A 21507-nucleotide genomic window follows, 5' to 3' on the forward strand; every position below is an offset into this window, starting at 1 on the left:
CTCACGATCCGGATCCCGGATCGTGAAGGATGTGAGAGGTGTGTGGCGGTAGGCACAGGAGAATGACCCTCTCCCTCTGTGCCGTCCGGACCAGCTCTGGATCCAGGTGGGACTGGTGACCGTCCATCACGAGCAGCAGGGGGCGCTCCTCCGTGGCATACTTCAGGAAGTGGTTCACCGACCACTTCCTGAAGTATGCCACGGAGGAGCGCCCCCTGCTGCTCGTGATGGACGGTCACCAGTCCCACCTGGATCCAGAGCTGGTCCGGACGGCACAGAGGGAGAGGGTCATTCTCCTGTGCCTACCGCCACACACCTCTCACATCCTTCAGCTTCTGGATGTGAGTTTCTTTGCACCCTTGAAGGCAGATTTCTCCGGGCTTGTGGGAGATCTGTCGGCAGTTTTAGCCACTCCTTCATGATTTCTAAAAAGGAGTTTTAAAGGGTGTTCAGAGACACCTACCAGAGGCAGAAAGATCGGAGGGTGGTGGTGGCTGGCTTCAGGAGGTGTGGCCTCTACCCTCTGGACCCTGCAGCTAGAGCTGCCGCGGTATTGGTGTTTTCCTTACCGCACAAATTTGCAAAATATTTCCTACCGCCGCGGTTATTACACACAAAAAAAAAAAAAAGTTTGAATGCATTTTTTTTGTAGTCTACTCTTTATAGCATATAGCCTGCCTCTAGTCTAAATGTCTATCTTTAGAGGATGACTTTGCAGCATGAATATTGTTTGGGATTCGGCAAGCACGCATTCGTTATTAAAAGTGAAACACGGATTCGAAGTCTCCCCTCGGTGTCGCGAGCAGGGGTGGTAGCGGCGCGCCCGCCGGTTACCCCCCCGACCCTTTCTTCTTCTTATTATTATAACGTTACTACTTATGATTACAAAGGCATTCGATTTGTGGCATTAACGTTAGTATAGTTACACGTTCGTATTTACCGGACCATAGCAAGGCAAGCGTTACTCAATTAATATCTAAGTTCCTTTCTTTGCTCAGAGCGTGCCGAGTTGTACCCATTCTGCGGTCTGTTAATAAAGTTTTCAATCAGACAAGTGTATAGAACGAAGGGCTTTTATTATAACATTTCGTTGCAGTAAAATCATTATGCCTCGTTCCCTGAGGAGCGACGGCGTCGGTAATCCACTCGGGTCTCCGGTGGGAGCTAACGTACTATTAGCCGTGTTGTGACTGAGCTCTGATCAATGGCTCATGGCTGAGATTCAGGAAGTAAAAGCACTTCGCGTATCTCTTCTGACCAATCAGTGGTCTGCAGTGTTTCATGTGACTTTTCTGGTACCCAATAGGGTCGCTTGGAATCTCGACAGAGAAGTAGGGTATATCTGCAGAGCCGCAAGCCCAACGAGAGCGTAATAATAATATAATAAAAAACAGCGGTGATGCCGGTATTCAGCCCAACGCTGCGGTGGGCATGATGTAACAGCGATACCGCGGTAATACCGATACCGCGGCAGCTCTACCTGCAGCTATTGATTGGTCGCGGGTCATGCCGTCTGCCCCTGCCCCTCCCCCTGCATCTCCTGGTGCCAACCCTGCTGTTACCCCCCAGCCCAGCCCCCCCACCCAGCACCCGTGCTCCTAGCCCCCCACACAGCCCCTGTGCTCCTAGCCCCCCACCCAGCCCCCGTGCTCCTAGCCCCCCTCCCAGCCCCCGTGCTCTAGTCCAGGACTCACCCCCCAACCCCTACCTCAACCACCCCCTTGTAACAGCAGGGAGGATCACAGCGGACCTGGGACAACTCCTGGCCCAGATAGAGTTCACCCGAATATCTGGAAAGGTCAGGAGGAACACCACCAAGGCCCGCCTGCTCACCACCCAGGAGATGACTGATGCCATCGACAAGACAGAGGACCGCGCCGCCCGCACCGAGGCAGGAGCTCTGGCCAGGGCAGACCGACAGCGGCAGCGGGCCTCCCAGTCTGCTGCCCGCCTGTAGCCTCCACACCAGCACTCGCTTGCCTGCTTTGAGAGGGGAAGATCACCACCCCTCCACCTCTTCCTCCCCAACAGCCATAATGGATGGTATTTATTTATTTGTTTTCTTTTAACAGTTATTTGGGAGACAACATTCTCAGTTAGCAAAAAAGTATACATTTTCATATGAATAAATAATCATGTTTTATTGTTTCTTAACCATTTTCTCAGAGCCGGCAGTCCCACCGGGTGTCCCAGCCAACTTCCTCTCCCTCCCACCGTAAGCTTTTTCAAACAACTGTGAAAAAAACACGATCTACAAATGTCCATGGCCAAAAGGAACAGGAAGAAAAACTCTTATTGTACCTGCCCCTACGGCCTACACACACACAGTACACTGATAGACTGTTCATAGCGCAATATTTACCAAACCAAACAAAATAATTTTTTTGAGTAGTGCTCCCTTTTTGTGTCTGCAGCCTCCTGTATTCCTGGACCAACAGGAGCATCGACGTCCTCCTCCTCCCACGCCAGACCCACGACACCCATCGGCATGTTACTTATGTTTTTTGAGTTTGTCAGGGCAAACTTATGAATTGTTATTTATTTTGTCAAAAATGTGCTGATTTTATACAAATTGCTGTGGGGCACTTTGAACTGTGGTCCATGTGTGAAAAGTACTATATAGATAGTTATTCATATTTATTACATGGCGTTTTCACATTCGCCGAAATGCTTGCTTGCGATTGGTCAATAGCCCGCGTCAGAGGTCCGTTATCACACAATAATGACCGCTGTGGGACAATAATGACCGCTGTGTGCAGCTGTTCGCAATCAAGCCCCACTGACACACTGCCTCAGTGCAGCTCAGCATATGCACAGCTGCACTCAGTCATGCAATCAGACCACAGACCTGCCGGCTGCCGATAATAATAATCACTTTATTTGGGCTGACAGAGCCACAGAACAACTGCGTCTTCATTTGATCTAGTCTTGTCGATGAATTAGGTATATTGTTAGTAAGTTAGCCATGTAATAAGCGGGATAATGTATAGCTATACTCTATCATTGTCGCAAAATAATTGACCTTCACTGACGTTTAAAACACCTCGGCGCTGCGCCTCGGTATTTTAAACTCTGTCGGTCAATTATTTTGCGACAATGACCTCGTAGCTATACATTATCCCTTACTTATTATTGGTATATTGTAATCAAGCAGCGTCATAATAATACATTTCTTTTTAACTGCAGGTCACACCACCAAGAGGCAGAAGCTGGGGATCTGGCGGTGTGGCCGGTGTAAAAAGGCGAACCCCCCTGTGGACTCTGAGGGTTTGGTGTCGTGGGTCCAGTGTGACAACTGTCACAAATGGTTCCACACCATCTGTGTTCAGTGGGAGGAGGAGGACGAAGATGCTAGTTTCTGGTGTTTGGATGAATGAGTGAGCGAATGAAAAAATTTATAAATATGTATGGTGTGCTGTAAATACCGTAATTCCTCTAATAGTAACCCCGGCTTGTATTTGTTTCAACTGTAGCGGCTACCAGGCTTGTATTAGGAGGAGGCATGTATAAGAGAGAGGCCTATAAGACTTCCGGTTTAGCGTTAGAATGGAGTAGGTCGCATGTGACACAGCTGCTCACCCGTTATTTTTTTTCGTTTTAAAAACATATTTTTAAACCATTAATGCGTTTAAAACTTGACGCATATATCAACTGAGACTATCAACTAACTATATTGACCAAAATAATCGAGATGTCACCAAAGAAAGACACAGCGAAACCAAAACCAGTCGAAGAGGTCCCGCCGCGGGACCCAGGATTCGTACAGCGGACAGCAGGAAATATAGACTTGACAGAGGCCGCTTCAAGTTCATCCCCATCAAACACCTCCGCAGATACCGAACATATCATCCGGAAAATGGAGGAAATGGGGAAGACAATAATGAAGGAAATGATCCTCCAATCACAACTGTCGGAGAAGATAATAACTCAAAAAGTAGATGCTATTAAAGAATCTATTGAAGGCAAAATTGATGCGCTGAGAGCGGACGCCGACGCACAGAATAAACGCACCGAGGCTCTGGAGAAAGTAGTGGAAGCCCACGAAATCAATTTCACTCGCATCTACAATGAAGTAGAGGCTAACAAAGTTAACCTAACTGCTGAGATGAAGGGGAACTACAATGAAATCAAGACGGAGCTCAGCGAAATAACGTTGGAGCTTACGCGAATCAATAAAGAACAGAAAGCCAAAATATTCGAGATGGAATATCAAAAACGTAAGCTGAATATTCGTATTGTCGGTCTGGACGAATCAGTGAGATGTGCAAACCCTGAAGAGTTTGCCACAGAATTACAGAAAATCTTGGGAACAGAGATCCTTCCTAAAATACCGGAGGTGGATCAGTGCTTCAGATTGGGACCCCGCTCCAGTGACAATAACGCTAAGCCCAGAGTGATATTGGTTATCCTGCGCCAAGTCAGAATAAAAGAAATTATTATTCGTGAAACTCGCAGGATGAAAGGCAATCTGAAATACATGGAGGTACCAATACACTGCTTTGAAGATTATTGTCATGATGTAGTGGAACTGCGTGCCAAGTTCAAGACGGTGATGTCTCAACTATACCTGGAGAAATACAGACCCCTACTAATATACCCTGCAATACTTCGCATCGTCGACAAACAAGGAGCAAGGGTTCACCTCAACTCGCCTGAAGATGCAGCCAAATTCCTGTCTGAACAACACGCAGAATAGTGTATAAATGGCCTTTTAAATCTCAGTTATGCAAGGTCACCATATAGTACAACCTTTAATAACCGAGGATTTGGGACAGAGAGACCTACGTGCTCAGAGTTTTTGAATGCTTTCCCCGACGTGTTTATATTATTGCGGACATATTGGATTTAAGATTGGAACACTCCAGAACATACTGGAACATTCAGACAATGTAAAAATGACATATTGGAATAATCTAGAACATCGAAGCATTCTTTGATATATGGAGCATTCTGGAATATCAGCAATACGTGGTCATTCACTCTACCAGAAGCCCCTCGGGGGAATAATCAACAGCTATCTAGATGCAGAACCACAGAGCCATCATAGCCGGCCGGCTGAAAGATCACTCTACACAACGATCATCGCCCACCCCGGTCAGGGGAAATGCTGCATATACGTATTTAAAAACTGTTTTTTATTAATGGGAAATAATTTCACTACTTCTCCAATTTATACTTTAGATGTTTAAGCATAGCAATGCTCTTTTAAGATCTAAGTTAATGTTCTCTTCCTTTTACTTGTTTTTTTTTCTTTTTCATCCTCTCTCTCTGATTTATTGAGGCTCTCTCTTCAGTTCAATACCTTCATATTATTCATGGGTTACTATAAATTACACAAGTTCATATAAAATGTAAGTGATTAGGGCATGACAATTGAAGCTTATTTTTGGTCTTTATTTTTAGTTTTATCTCATTTAAATTTTTATTTATTTATTTTTTACGGTTAAGTGGCCAAGCCACAGTCGACATTCTACTTATGGTAGAATTTAGAGTGTTAGATCCTATGGTATACATAGGAATGTTAAGGATAATTGGATCATTCTGGGATATCCGGTGGTGCAAGGGAGGGAGTCATACGCAAAGGTTGTGTTCATGGAACACAATCCTGTACGACTCTCGGTGGGAGGGAAGGGTAGGGGATTTTTATTTGTATATATGTATGTTTTTAAGCTCGGCTCTCAACGGGACCTCACTAGTGGGATGTATATCTATTATTGCCTCGCACTCTAGAAGCATTACCAAAAATTACAATGCAACATGTATAGACTATGGCTAGTTTGAATATAATGATATGGAACACCGGGGGAATAAATAACCAACTCAAACGCAAAAGCGTGCTCACACTGATGAAAAAAGAACATGTGGACATTGCTCTGCTAAGCGAAACACACATTCTAGGGAAAGACATAGATAAATTAGCGGACAACATATACCATAATATCAGTCACTCCTCTATTGGTACGAGAACTCGGGGTGTAGCAATAGTCGTTAAACGTAAGTTGAATATTGTACTAAAGGGAGTATGGTCTGATGTAGAAGGTCGGATAACTATAGCTAAGATTGAACATAAGAACAGGAAAATAGCGTTGATAGCGGTATACGCCCCAAATTTGTACGAAGAAGATTTCTTCACTACACTAACCAATGCAATGTTAGACATTCCCGATTACTCATTTATAATAGGAGCGGATTTTAATGCCATCTGGAACCCAAGGATGGACAAATCTTACCTCGCCTTTTCCAGCGAACAAAAGAATTCATCGAAGGCATTAAAGATTGGTCAAAGATTACAGGTGTAAATGACTTATGGCGGTTACTTAATCCCACGACCCGAAAGTACTCTTGTCGATCTGCGAGACATAAGACACTATCCAGAATAGATTATGTCTTTGCATCACAGAGACTATTTGATAATTATGAAGTGGAAATGATACCCAACGCACTATCAGATCACTGTTATTTACTCCTTAAAGGTACATTTGGTATACTATCCTCCCGAGCCCCAAGATGGCGATTTAACTCGTTGCTGCTTAACAACAAGGAATTCATTACACAACTCAAAGAAGCTCTTATAGTATTCCAACGGGAGAATGCAAACTCGGTGCAAGACCCCAGAATAATATGGATGTCGGTAAAGGGAATGATCAAAGACTTCACGGATAGCTTTTCCTCCAAAATGCGCAAGAATCAAAGCACAAAACTGGATGAGCTGGAAACGCTTTACTCAACGTTATTTAATTCTCTGAAATACAACAACTCAACTCGACTAGAAAATCAAGTTAACGTACTAAAAATAGAGATCAATGCCATATACAGACAACAATCGGAAATACAAATACGCAGCACAAGACAACAGCAGTACTCCCATGGTTCCAAACCCAGCCACCTATTAGCCTATTAACCTATTAATTAATGCAACATTTGCAGATATAACTACCATTAGAGCACAACAAGTACTTGTAACAGATCCTGTAAAAATAAACGATACATTCAAAGTATTCTACTCCGACTTATATAAATCAGAAATGACCTTCGATCAAAACAAAATGGACACATTTCTTAATCAAATTATTCTCCCTAAACTTTCAGAGGATGACGCTAAACAGTTAGAAATACCGATCACACTAGAGGAACTCAAGAAGGCCATAACCGCAATGAAAAGTGGTAAGGCTCCAGGAAGAGACGGTTTCCCATCAGAAATGTACCTTTCTTGTTGGGACATAATTGGCCCCTTATTACTAAATATGATCTTATACTCAGTCAAGGAGGGGAACTTCCATAAAATTGACAATATTGCACTCATAACAGTCCTCCTTAAAAAAGACAAAGACCCCAATGAGTGCGGTAGTTATAGACCTTTAAGCCTCCTCGGAACAGATATCAAACTGTACTCTAAGGTATTAGCCATCAGATTACAAAAGCATATGACGTCTTTAGTTCACCCGGACCAAACTGGCTTCATAGGAGGCCGCCTGATCACTGAGAACATAAGACTAGAGCTGCCGCGATAACCGCATTACCGTGGTATCGCTGTTGCATCACGCTCACCGCAGAGTTAGGCTGAATACCGCGTCACCGCTGTTTTTTATCATAATAATAAAGTTGGCTTGCGGCTTGCGGCTCTGCAGATATACCCTACTCGGTTCCAAGCGACCCTATTGGTCCAGCCTGGCTCGACGCCTCTGAACGAAAACAGAACGCCGCCATCTTTACTGCCTCGCTAAGGATGAATTTCATTCAGGATTTGTTTGCGACAGAACCAAGTGCAATAAACAAAAAAGAATGGATTCACTGTGTATTCTGCCTTATTTATTGATGAAACAAAACCGACATCAACCCAATTTACCACCGAGCGGAGAGTTTAGTGTCACAACAAGATCGCTGATGTGTTAAGTTTGTTGTTGTTATCCGATATACACGAGAGGTAACGTTAAACCCGGGTTTGCTTGGTAGAATACACAATGAGAGGTAACGTTAGCTTTGGCAGAATAGACGCAACGAGAGTCTGGTTAATGTTGTTATTGATTGATTGATTGATTGAAACTGTGTTAAACTCTGGCTTGCTGCAAGCCCTCGGACATCTATGCCCACGGAGCTTTCAGTGTACACAAGCGAGCGGCGGCGGCCCCGCCTGCATCCCCATTCCCCAAACGGAGTAGTACCTGGCTGCAGTGGAAAAGGAACGAAGTACCAGGTGCCTAAAGCGGGTCGAGTCGAGTAGGTAATATGCAGTGGAAAAGCGCCATTAGACTAGAGGCAGGCTACAAAAAAAAAAAAAAATGCATTCAAACTTTTTTTTTTTTTGTGCGCACTGTGCGGTAATTACCGCGGCGGTAGGAAATATTGCGCAAATTCGTGCGGTAAGGAAAATATCAATACCGCGGCAGCTCTACATAAGACGTATACTGCACGTACTTGATGCCGACAAGGAGGACACCATACCTAAGGCGATGCTGTCCCTGGATGCTATGAAGGCCTTTGACAGGCTGGAATGGTCGTATCTGTGGGCAGTGCTAGAAAGGATGGGGTTAGGAAAAGGATTCATCGATATGATTAAAGTATTATACAAAGACCCATCGGCCATGATTACAACAGGCACAATCATCTCTGAAATATTTCCGGTATCACGCTCTGCCAGACAGGGTTGTCCTCTTAGTCCCGGACTGTTCAATCTATCATTAGAGCCTTTAGCACAATATATAAGACAATCCCAATCCATAGAACCTATCGTAATCAAGGGCACACAACAAAAAATTTGTTTATATGCGGACGATGTAATATTGTTCATGAAAAACCCCAACACCACATTGCCTCATCTGCTCAAGTTGATTGAGGACTTTGGTGATCTATCGGGATTTAAGATAAATTGGCCGAAGTCGGCTTTCCTTCCACTTAACACCCCTGCAAAAAAAGATACAACCCTCCCAGGACAGATACCGATGGTAAAACATTTCAGATGCTTGGGAGTGGAAATATTCCCTACCATAAGACAAACGGTGAAGCACAACTACACAAAAATCCAAAACAAAATCAAAGACGACCTTGATAGATGGGCAAAACTTAATAACACAGTACAAGCACGGATATCAATAGTTAAGATGGATGTACTACCTAAAATCAACTTCTTCTGTTCAATGCTACCGTTACCCCCTCCAGAGGGTTACTGGAAAAGATTACACTCCTCCACATACAAATTTATTTGGAATAACAGACCACCATGTATACAAAGATCCACCGCACAGAGAAATAAAGCAGATGGTGGCATGGCATTTCCAGATTTTTTCCTATATTTTAAGGCGTACTCATTAAGTCCATTGACAACATGGTTTGACTCCCAAGCATTAGCATCTTGGAGAAAAATAGAAGAAAACATAGTAGCCCCACATAGACTGAAGGACATAGCATACACTAAACTACCAATCAAGCACTGTGAACGAAAATTTGGCCCCATAATTACTCATGCGATCCGGATATGGCGTGAATCACAAAAAAAAAATCCTAACCCACAAGAATGGCACAATCATACTCCCTTATTCAATAACAATGCTCTCTTAATTGGAAAACGACCTATAAGATTCCCTATATGGGAAGAGCAAGGCATACACTCATTAGGGGATGTTTTTAACAAACAGGGTTTTTGTAGTGATAAAGAAATACGCAAAAAATTTTATCTCACCAAGTCCACATGGCTTTTTCACAAACAGTTAGAGCTATGTTTGAAGTCTCACGGTGTTCCATTAGACAGACCAATTGAACACCACAGATACCACAAATTCTTCTACTCAAGAGAGACATCGAGAGGTTTTGTTTCAGAATTTTATCATCAATTACTAACGTCCTCGTATGAAACCCTCCAACTTGACTCTGTCTGGAGGAGGGATATACCAGACCTGGAAAATGACTTTGATTGGCAAGGAGCCTGGGCAAATGTCCGACTTACATCAAGGAACCCGGATCATCAACAAATCAATCTTAACTATATTCACAGGACATACTTGACTCCTATAAGACTGTGCCGAATGGGGCTCAAACAAGATTCCAAATGCACCCAATGTACAAATGGGGACGAAGGGACATTTATGCACATGTATTGGGACTGCTCACCAGTTAAGGCATTCTGGAAAGATGTGACCCAACAAATATCAAAACTCGTATCTTGGAATATACCTGTACACCCCTCGGTATTGCTGTTGAATGATGTTTTTGAGTTTGCAGTGAATCCACAGCTAAAGAGATTGGTTTTCGGGTATCACAGTAGCCAAAAAGCTGATCGCATCACGCTGGTTTCAACCGGAAAAAATGTGCCGTAAAGTTTGGTTTCTTACATATCTCGATGTAATTTACCATGAAATATCTACAGCAAGAATTCTGGGTCTCAATGAATCCAAAATGTCAATGTGGTTAGAAGTGGTGGAGAGAATAAAAGCTAGCTTATAATGGTAGTGTCTGGTTAGGTGCGAGGGATAGTGGAGGTACTTCTCAAGGTGGGGTCCGGGAGGGGGGGGTTCGAGCTGAGCATGTGTGTAGGTTTTTTTTTTTAGATAACAGGTATTATGGGTATATCTTATATAAGACAACTAACTAAAAGGTGATCTCATTGGATGTGCCCTGACAATTAATGCTTGTATATCTTATCGTGTGTTGTCATGTTTGTTTATATGTTTGTTTAAAAAATAATAAAAAAAAAAAAGAGAGAGGCCTATATTTCTAATTTTCAAACAGATCATAATGAATAAATCAACATTTTGTGTCAGATTGAACCCAGTAAAATGTACTGGGTTAATTTATTGAAACCAAGTACTGTATGAAATACGGTAGTAAACAGTGCAATTACAGGTGGTCAAATAAAGTAAAATAGTGCAATCACAATACTGGTATAATAATAATAATAATAATAATAACTTTGTTTTATACCATTCTGAGGTAGGCTTACTCTCTTGGTAAACATTAACACCATACCATTATATGGTATTTACTGCACAGCCAGGCCAGCATATAACAACAATAACAAAATATATTGCCTATGGTAAATCCGTTGAGGGAAATACCGTAATTCCTCTAATATACATGAAACCCGGCTTGTATTAGGAGGCCGGCTTATAATTGCTTAGCTCAACAGCGCATCCGGTCATTAATAGAGACCCGGTTTTTAATTGAATACCGGTTACTATTAGTGGAATTACGGTAGTTATTGTTCTAAGTTATGTTTATTATATTTTTTATATATTGTTTATAAAATTTTATTAAGTGCTGGCTGTTGTGTTAAATTTGTCATATTTTTGTTGAAAACACATGTACTCACAAATGTTAATGTGACAAGTGATTGTGATTAATATTTTGTTTGTTAGACAAATAAAATGGGGATGTTGTTTGCTCCTGAGATGAGATGGTAGACAAACGCTTTATACACTACCTTCCAGTTGACAGTAGATGGCAGCATTGATTAAAAGGATGAAAACAGGTTCAAACTAAAGAACCAAGATCTTTTTTCACAGTTCACCAGATCAGTAAAAGGTGATGAAAATGCGATCTGAACATGGGAGCGTTAAACTATGAATGCGCCCTCACGTGAATGGCCACCTAATTATCATAATTAAAGTGCATCATTAGCATTGTTTGTTGTCTAAAGGGAACCAAAATGGTACAATTTAAGTTTTTAAATGATATCCGCATATATAGGACAAATAAAACAGCGTTAATTTGTAAAAAACTCCAATGAAAACGGTGCAAGGTACGTAATATTCGCTATTGTTATGCAAATGTGATAGAATCCTATAAAAAGGTGGACGCACTTGGGCACCATGACGTTACATGTTTACAACTGATTATGGAGTCTACAGCTGCCCTTGGCATGGCAGTAGACAGAGGTAGGACACCAGGGGATGTGGCTATTTTATGGAATAAGAAGCTTGTAGGGATGGGTACCGAATTCGGTACTTTTGAGGTACCGAACCGAAACACGTCGGTACTACCGAGTATCGAATCAAGTGAGAACCCGAGAGAAAAAAAAAAAAAAAAAAAAATTACTTTTTTTTTTGTTTTTACTTTTTTTTTTTCATGTCAATGTTCACACGCACAATATATGCTTACCTAGGATTTTACTTGATTCAACAACAAAGCAGTCGGAGCACGAAAACTGTCGAAATTGTAGTTATTTGAAGTTTGGATTTTTTTTTTACGACTGAGGTAGGTCAATTTAATTTCTTGAGACTAAAGTACCGAAAAAAGGTACCGTTGGGTACCGGTATCGATTCACAGGTACCGGTACCGGTATCGGTTCAAATGTGAAAGGTACCCATCCCTAGAAGCTTGACACATTTGGGAAAGTGGTTAGGTAGGTTTGATGTTGACTGGTGTGTGTTGCAATACAGTTTACTCACAATGACAAGGAATTAATTAGCCTAAATACACCGTATATGAATGCCATCAGAGTGAGGATGTATCTAAATAGGCTTGCCTTCATCAATTCATTTGTTCAAGAATCAAGATATTACCTCTAGTGTATTATGTCATTGGTAAGTGATGCATTTTATCCAAAGCGCTTTACAATTTCTTGTGCCTCACATTCACCCACACACCGACGGCGGAGGCAACCATGCGAGGTGCCAACCTGCTCATCAGGAGCAGTTAGGGGTTAAGTGTCTTGCTCAACATTCAGATTACCAGACGACCACTCTACCTCCTGAGCCACTGTCCTGCCCTCATTGGCCATATGAATGCGGCTATTTCAGACAGGAACTCATTATTTGCCAGCCACATAGCAAAGTGCTTTTGACCAATGATAGCTATGTTTACATTAGTGAGGCCTTTGCACGCCATGTCATGGCTGGACCATTGTATCAGTACAGCCGATGCACACGCCTCACTGGGGTGTATGAGCATTCTATATGGGGCAGAAACTACTGGCCATATACCTTTTGCTATGTCAATAAATGTTGAACATCAACCTGTGCTATATAGAAATTTAAATAGTGTCAACACAGACACACTGGACTGGTCAACTCTCAGAAAGAATTTAATCTTAGCCTAGTATTATGCTCATAGAGACAAATCCTTAAGTGAGATTAATCTACCTAGAGATGCAATTATGTGTAGTGAATGATGGTAACTAAGGATAGGAGAGATCTCTGCTCCATGTATAATGATAGTGTCTTATACCAGCATAAAAAAAGATAGAGAGGTAGCAAGGTAAGGTAAATCACAGTTTTTCACATTAGGATCTAGCATCCAAAAGTGCGGTTTGATTCAGTTTAAAAATAGGCAATACTAAAAATAATAAAATAGAACAGACAGAGTAAATGTGATCAAATTGTTCAATAAAAAACAACACTTACTTTGAGTTTCTTTACAAAGTTCTAACATACAACAGAGCAGTGCATCACTCTTAACACTGAGTTTCTTTACAAAGTACAGTTCTAAATGACCTTATAGAACAACAGAGCAGTGCGTCGCTCACAACTTGAACAACAGAGCAGTGCATTGCTCTCAACTTTGAGTTTCTTTACAAAGTTCATAAGATATAAGCCATTCACTGAATTTGTACAAATGAGGAAACCATGAGGGCTGGTTCTATATGGCCAAGAAGTTGCTAAGTAATAACGCTTGTGATTTTTGGAAAGAAGTGAGAATAATCAACAACTCTAAAACATCTCTTCTGTGCACTCCACGGAATCTCCAGATCAGACAACATTGCTGAGTTATGGCGACAGCATTATTGTACCTAATTCAACTGTGTCCAAAGTGATTTGTATGAGGCGGATAGCATTGAGAGTAGGGGTGGGAATCGCCAGAGACCTCACGATACGATCGCGATACCTGCGTCACGATACGATAGTATCGCGATACGCTGAGTATTGCAAAATATAAATTTTTTTGATAACATTTTATTTATTACCTTTTTTCAACTGCAAAGTAAAACTTTGTCAACATGTTTTATCTAATAAAATAAAGTTCAGTCTGTTCATCTCACTTCAATCATTTTTATTGCAGAACATGGTATTTTCTCAAGCAGACATGTAAACACTGTAATCTGTGTTGCATGAACCTGACAAACTGAACTGTTTGTATTACAGTCATATTCCAACTTAACTGAATGCACATGTTTGTGTGTGTGGACTACTGTACTATTACAGGTATTGAAATGAACAATACAATTTCCTTATAAAAAAGATTTAAATTTTTTTTATGAATAATTAAATATCAATACTTGGCGTCCCTGTATCGATACAGTATCGCCACACAAAGTATCGCGATACTACTACGTATCGATTTTCCCCCACCCCTAATTGAGAGTAGGGAGGAGTTCGAATTTTCTAATTTCTTTTATTTTTTTTATATATATTTTTTAAACATACATATAAACAAACATGACAACACACGATAAGATACACAAGCATTAATATACAGTGTATATCCAACGAAATTACCATTTATACCAATGTCTTATACAGGATATACCTAATAATAATAATAATAATAAATCAAATTTATATAGCGCCTTTCATAGAACCCAAGGTTGCTTTACAATCAGGACAAAAAATAGGGCAAGGAAAGTAGGGGGGGAGGGGGAAGAGGGGATGAGGGAAAGTAGGGGATAATGGACCTAATTTAATCTAAAACTAACTGATGGGGAAAGCCTTGGTGAAGAGGTGTGTTTTTAGAGCGGATTTGAAGGTGTCCAGGGTTGGGGCGTTGCGGATTTCGGGGGGGAGAGAGTTCCAGAGGGTAGGGGACGCCACGCTGAAGGCTCTGTCCCCAAAAGTCCGTAACCTGGTGCGAGGGATGGAGAGGAGACCTAGATCAGAGGATCGTAGGTTCCGGGATGGAGTGTACTGGTGGAGGAGATCAGACAGGTACCGGGGGGCGAGGGCATGGAGGGATTTGTAGGTGAGGAGCAGGAGTTTGAAGGTGATGCGGAACCTGACTGGAAGCCAGTGGAGATGGATGAGGGTGGGGGTGATGTGCTGCCAGGGTTTGGTGTGAGTGAGAACCCTGGCAGCTGAGTTCTGGACATACTGGAACCTAGGGATGCCCCGATCACGTTTTTTTGCCACCGATACCGATCACCGATCGTCGTGAGCCATATCGGCCGATACCGATCCGATACCGATCGTTTTGATTAAAAAGAAATTAAAAATTATTTTATATAATTTTTTTTTTAATATAAAATATATATATTATATAATTAGACTTGGACTTGTATTATCTGCGAGACATCGCCACCACGCAACAAGTCAAAATGCTCGCTATCTGCAAACCGCGCCACTGTCTGTGTACTCTAGTAGCCTCCAGCTCCAAAAAGGATTCTCCGGCGCTGCAGCTGGGCCCTATTGGTATAACGTTACTACTGTCACATTCAGCAAGCCCTCAGCTCGAATACGCATTCAATCAATGTTATAAGACATTGATATCAGGAGCTATCTGTAGCTACTGCTAGCCGGCTAGATGACGTTAAGACAACTATTTAGTTCAATCGGACATTTCGTTTTGAACTGTGAACTAACGTCAGCTAACGCAAGCTAACGCACGCTAACGGAGATATCAACATGGACTACTAGACTTCCTGGGGCATTTGTTGATATCCGGAGCTATCAGTAGCTAGCCGGCTAAATACCGTTAGACAATGCCTACTAAAAGTGAATAGTTGACTGGGTAATTTTGTTTAAACAGTAACGATAGCTAGGTAGCTAACGTTAGCTCAGGTCGAATGCACTATCTAGACTCAGCAGAGGAGGTCCGCCTCCTCTGTGTTTACAAACTCTACACGGGTACGGGCGGGGCTAGGGAGGAGGAGCAGTTTGCAGGTCCTGTGCGTCTGAGACAAGCGAGTGAGATATCCACTTGATCAGTTTCCGCGATCGGCGAATATGACTCATTATCGGAATTCCCCGATCGCATATTTATACTGATTATCGGCCGATAACGATCGGTGGCCGATCGATCGGGGCATCCCTAGATATACCCCTAATACCTGTTATCTAAAAACCTACACACATATGCTCCAGCTCGAACCCCCCCCCTCCCGGACCCCTCTTTGGATAGTACCTCCATTATCCCTCGCTCCTAACCAGACACTACCATTATAAGCTAGCTTTTATTCTCTCCACCACTTCTAACCACATTGACATTTTGGATTCATTGAGACCCAGAATTCTTGCTGTAGATATTTCTTGATAAATCACATCGAGATATGTAAGAAACCAAACTTTCCGGCACATTTTTTCCGGTTGAAACCAGCGTGATGCGATCAGCTTTTTAGCTACTGTGATACCCGATAAAACCAATCTCTTTAGCTGTGGATTTACTGCAAACTCAAAAACATCATTCAATAGTAATACAGAAGGGTGTACAGGTATATTCCAAGATACGAGTTTTGATAATTGTTGAGTCACATCTTTCCAGAATGTCTTAACTGGTGGGCAGTCCCAATACATGTGCATAAATGTCCCTTCGTCCCCGTTTGTACATTGGGAGCATTTGGAGTCTTGTTTAAGACCCATTCTGTTCAGTCTTATAGGAGTCAAGTATGTCCTGTGAATATAGTTAAGATTGATTTGTTGATGGTCCGGGTTCCTTGATGTAAGTCGGACATTTGCCCAGGCTCCTTGCCAATCAAAGTCACTTTCCAGGTCTGGTATATCCCTCCTCCAGACAGAGTCTAGTTGGAGGGTTTCATACGATGACGTTAGTAATTGATGATAAAAATCTGAAACAAAACCGCTCGATGTCTCTCTTTCATAGAAGAATTTGTGGTATCTGAGGTGTTCAATTGGTATGTCTAATGGAACACCGTGAGACTTCAAACATAGCCGTAACTGTATGTAAAAAAGCCATGTGGACATGGTGAGATTAAATTTTTTGCATATTTCTCCATAACTGCAAAAACCCTGTTTGTTAAAAACATCCCCTAATGAGTGTATGCCTTGCTCTTCCCATATAGGGAATCTTATAGGTCGTTTTTCAATTAAGAGTGCATTGCATTGTTATTGAATAAGGGAGTATGATTGTGCCATTTTTGTGGGTAATGATATTTTTTTTGTGTTTCACGCCATATCCGGATTGCATGAGTAATTATGGGGCCAAATTTCCGTTCACAGTGCTTGATTGGTAGTTTAGTGTATGCTATGTCCTTCAGTCTACAGTGGGGCTACTATGTTTTCTTCTAATTTTCTCCAGGATACTAATGCTTGGGGGTCAAACCATGTTGTCAATGGTCTTAATGTGTACGCCTTAAAATAGTGGAAAAAATCTGGAAATGCCATGCCACCGTCTGCTTTATTTCTCTGTGCGGTGGATCTTTTTATACGTGGTGGTTTGTTATTCCAAATAAATTTGTATGTGGAGGAGTGTAATCTTTTCCAGTAACCCTCTGGAGGGGGTAACGGTAGCATTGAACTGAAGAAGTTGATTCTAGGTAGTACATCCATCTTAACTATTGCTATCCGTGCCTGTACTGAGTTTTTAAGTTTTGCCCACCTATCAAGGTAGTCTTTGATTTTGTTTTGGATTTTTGTGTAATTGTGCTTCACCGTTTGTCTTATGGTGGGGAATATTTCCACTCCCAAGCATCTAAAATGTTTTACCATAGGTATCTCTCCTGGGAGGGTTATATCTTTTTTTGCAGGGGTGTTAAGTGGAAGGAAAGCCGACTTCGGCCAATTTATCTTAAATCCCGATAAATCACCAAAGTTCTCAATCAACTTTTCTAATTTTCTAATTTTTGAATAGTGGTGCCAGTCTCCACATTCGATTTTCATGTCAGTCGAAAAATATATATATAATTATTATTATTTTTTTCTTCTTTTGGATCTACTTTTTCTCCCCATTTTCTATTTTTCTTCCTTCTCCAATTTCGTATTGTCCAATTCTACCCCTCCCCTGTCTCGAACATTGTTAGGCCATGCCTCCCACTGGTCGGCTGCAATGTGGACGAAGCCTTGCATCACGTGTCCCCTCCGGTACACGAGGAGGCAGCAGTCGCATCTTTTCACCTGCACAGCGCGATCTCTCAGCGGCGAGGGTCTGCGTGGGAGGGACACGCCGCCCCCGTTGCTTCCTGATTCTGCAGCGCAGGCACACCAACCGACCTGTAGGAGTCGCTGTCCACAACGTCCGATCGCCACCCACCAGCTTCCCATCCCCTAGCTGGGCTCGAACCCAGTATCTCCTGCATTAGTGGCGAGCGCCTTGCCCAGGGGAGGAAATTAGGCCACTTTACTCGCCAAATGCGAGTATTTTTTACGTTTGGCGAGTGATTAATGAAGACCACTCGCCAGTCTGGCGAGTTGACAGTGCCACGAGAGCACTGCACAAGACCCGCGGACATATATAATGTTTAATAAACGTTCCCGCAGTACTGGCCAACCCGCGGACATATATAATGTTTAATAAAAGTTCCCGCAGTACTGGCCAACCCGCGGACATATATAATGTTTAATAAAAGTTCCTGCAGTACTGGCCAACCCGCGGACATATATAATGTTTAATAAAAGTTCCTGCAGTACTGGCCAACCCGCGGAAATATAGAATGTTGAATAAAAGTCCCGTGGTACTGGCCATCAGTCAAGGAAGCACTCGCAAACAGATAACGTTAAACACAGAAGATGGAAAACAGACAGACTGAGCAACGGGGAACTGCATCCAACCCTAGTACAACTCTCGAGTCCAAGGCAAGGACACATTTAAATTACAGAGGTGTATGTTAGTCTATTGCGCACCGGACTACGACGTAAGGTTAGACATTTTATTTCATGCTCAAAAGCCCCTGGCTTGCACATCGCAGTCACGAAAGGGGCTAGCTCAACCAGTGCACAACAGCAGACCAACCCAACTGACGTTACCACAACACTTGACAGCACTGTCGTAAGGCCACCGTGCCGTCTTAAAGGCACAGTGAACACTCGGATGCATACACAACATTGACGTGGCTTGACAACCGAGGTTCAAAGTTAACTTGATTGACTGATTGAAAACTTTATTAACAGATTGCAGAATGGGTACAATACAGTACGGCTCAATACACACAATTGTTAAGGGGATGCAGACCAGAGAAAGACTTTCGTCTTGTTTACATCAGGGTCCCCCATTTTCAATTCATCATAACATATGACATACACGACATACAGATAGACAGTACTGCTACATCTATAGATTTCACATCTATCTATCTATACACTTCACAACATACTTCGGTTTTTTTCTTTCACTGCCCAACCCAGTCCAACCCAGCATCTTTCACTGCCCAGTTCAGCCCAACCCAGTCCAGAATAGATCCCTCTTTCATGTTAATATGTGTTATGCTAATATTGTGAAGAGTAGAGACTGTTATTAATGTTTTATGCTAATAAATATTTAGAGTAGAGACACGGTGTGATTATTACTATGATTGAAAATCAATTTAGACGAAGACATACAAAGAAGTAATTATCACAATTAGCGATTTTTTTTGGCTGGTAAAAAATTAGTTTGTCTGGTAAAAAAAATCAGATACTCGCCAGTTGGCTGGTAAGCCAAAAAGTTAGTTTCCTCCCCTGGCCTTGCCCACTGCACCACTTAGCCGCCCCATTATTATTATGTTTTATTATTAAAAAAAAAAGAATGAATTAGCTGTCAGCTGAGCCGATCAACATTCTGAAGGATTATCTGAAGTGCCTATTTATGTGCAATACCCTTTGATTTTAATTATCGATTCTATTGAAAAGAATAACTGAATGGGGGGGGGGGGATTTTCGGTCTTAACTCATTCAGCGCCAATCAAGGAAAAGTCGGGTTAACTCGGCATGCGTTGAGCGCCAATCGCGAGAAATCTCAGGTTTTAATCGTTATTTCTTTTATTAGCTATATCCATTAATTTTTCATCCATTCAGCCTGATGTTATCATTGGGAAATATACTCATATTCAAAACGGTATAAAACGGAAATGTACGGGGCGTCAGGTGGCGTAGCGGAGATTGCGTTCGTCACCAACCCCGGAGACGCTAGGATTCGCCTGTTCGAATCCAGCTCACAGCTCCGGGGTTGTCACCAGCTTGGCTGGCCGTTCACACTAATACAATTGGCAGTATTAGAGGGTGGGAGAAGCTGGCGGGGTGGGTCCGGGTTGTTGTAAACCGCGACTCCTACAGTTCGGTCAGGGCGCCTGCTAAGCGCGGATAGGATCTAAGTGGGATAGTGTGATCCTTCCACACGCTACGCCCTCTGTGAAGGTCCGCGCTGCCAGGTGAAAAGAAGCGGTTGATTCAAGTTCAAGTTCTTTAATAGTTGTCATACAGAAGTACAGAATACTTTCATACAAAATGCTTCTTACTGTTACGCTCCAGAGACTGTGCTAGACAAGATAGTATCAAATAACATAATAACATAATATAGCATGAATTTAGAAGAAGAAAATGAGGTCACAGTGTTCGGTATAGACATATGTACAATGTTCTGAGTTACCATATAATATACAATACACAATACTATGCAGTGTACTAATGTACAGTACTATCTAGTGCAAAGCAGAAATGGGATGAGGTACAATTTTAGGTACAATTTACAGTAAGGTGTACGAGTTGTAGTGCAATCCTTCATCCATAAATATAAAGTGTGGGGAGTGGGTGCTACAGTGTGTTTGTTTAAAGTGGGTGTGTGCTATAAAGTGTGTGGAGTGGGTGCTACAGTGTGTTTGTTTAAAGTGGGTGTGTGCGTGTGGATGTGTGTGCTATGTGCGTTTGGTGGTTGTTGTTGTGTAGTGTTCATTCATTGTTCGTTTAGCAGCCTGATGGCCTGGGGATAGAAGCTACTTCTGAGTCTTTCTGTGCTCGCCTTGAGACTCCTGTATCGCTTGCCTGACCGCAGCAGTTCGAAGAGGCAGTTGTTCGGGTGACTGGAGTCTTTAATGATTCTCTTAGCCTTGCCCTTGCAACGCTTGTAGTAAATGTTCTGGAGGGTGGGGAGCCCCCCTCCAATTGTGCGTTCGGCTGAACGTGTCACTCTTTGTAGTCTGCTTTGGTCTTTTGCAGTGCTATTCCCAAACCAGGAGGTGATGTTGCCGGTCAAGATGCTCTCTATTGTACATGAGTAGAAGTTCTTAAGGATCTTCTGGCTGACTTGGAACTTCCTTAGGCGCCTGAGGAAGTAGAGGCGTTGTCGTGCCTTCTTCACCACACTGTTAATGTGTGTGGTCCATGTCAAGTCCTCGGATATGTAGGCTCCGAGGTACTTGAAGCTGTTGACTCTCTCAACCGGTGCCCCGTCGATGCTGAGGGGGCTGTAGTCCTTGACCCCCGACCTCCTGAAGTCCACAATCATCTCCTTTGTTTTGCTGACGTTCAGGGAGAGGCTGTTTTCCTGGCACCATCCCGCCAGGACCTTGACCTCTTCCAGGTAGGCCCTCTCGTCGTTGGCAGAGATCAGGCCCACCACCACTGTGTCGTCAGCAAATTTGACGATTGTATTGCTACTCCGCTGAGCCACACAGTCGTGTGTGTACAGGGAGTAGAGGAGGGGACTCAGAACACAGCCCTG

General features: G+C 42.5%; 1 protein-coding gene across 1 annotated transcript in view; it reads right to left on the reverse strand.

Moving 5' to 3' along the window:
• tmem259 (transmembrane protein 259) overlaps positions 1 to 21507 on the reverse strand; it is a gene marked incomplete at its 3' end in the record, with an annotated part of 94469 nt that overhangs the window by 40012 nt on the left and 32950 nt on the right. The gene's annotated exons all lie outside the window — the stretch shown is intronic.

Source organism: Notolepis coatsorum, assembly GCF_963971535.1.
Source record: "Notolepis coatsorum genome assembly, chromosome: 3".
Lineage (NCBI taxonomy): Eukaryota > Metazoa > Chordata > Actinopteri > Aulopiformes > Paralepididae > Notolepis > Notolepis coatsorum.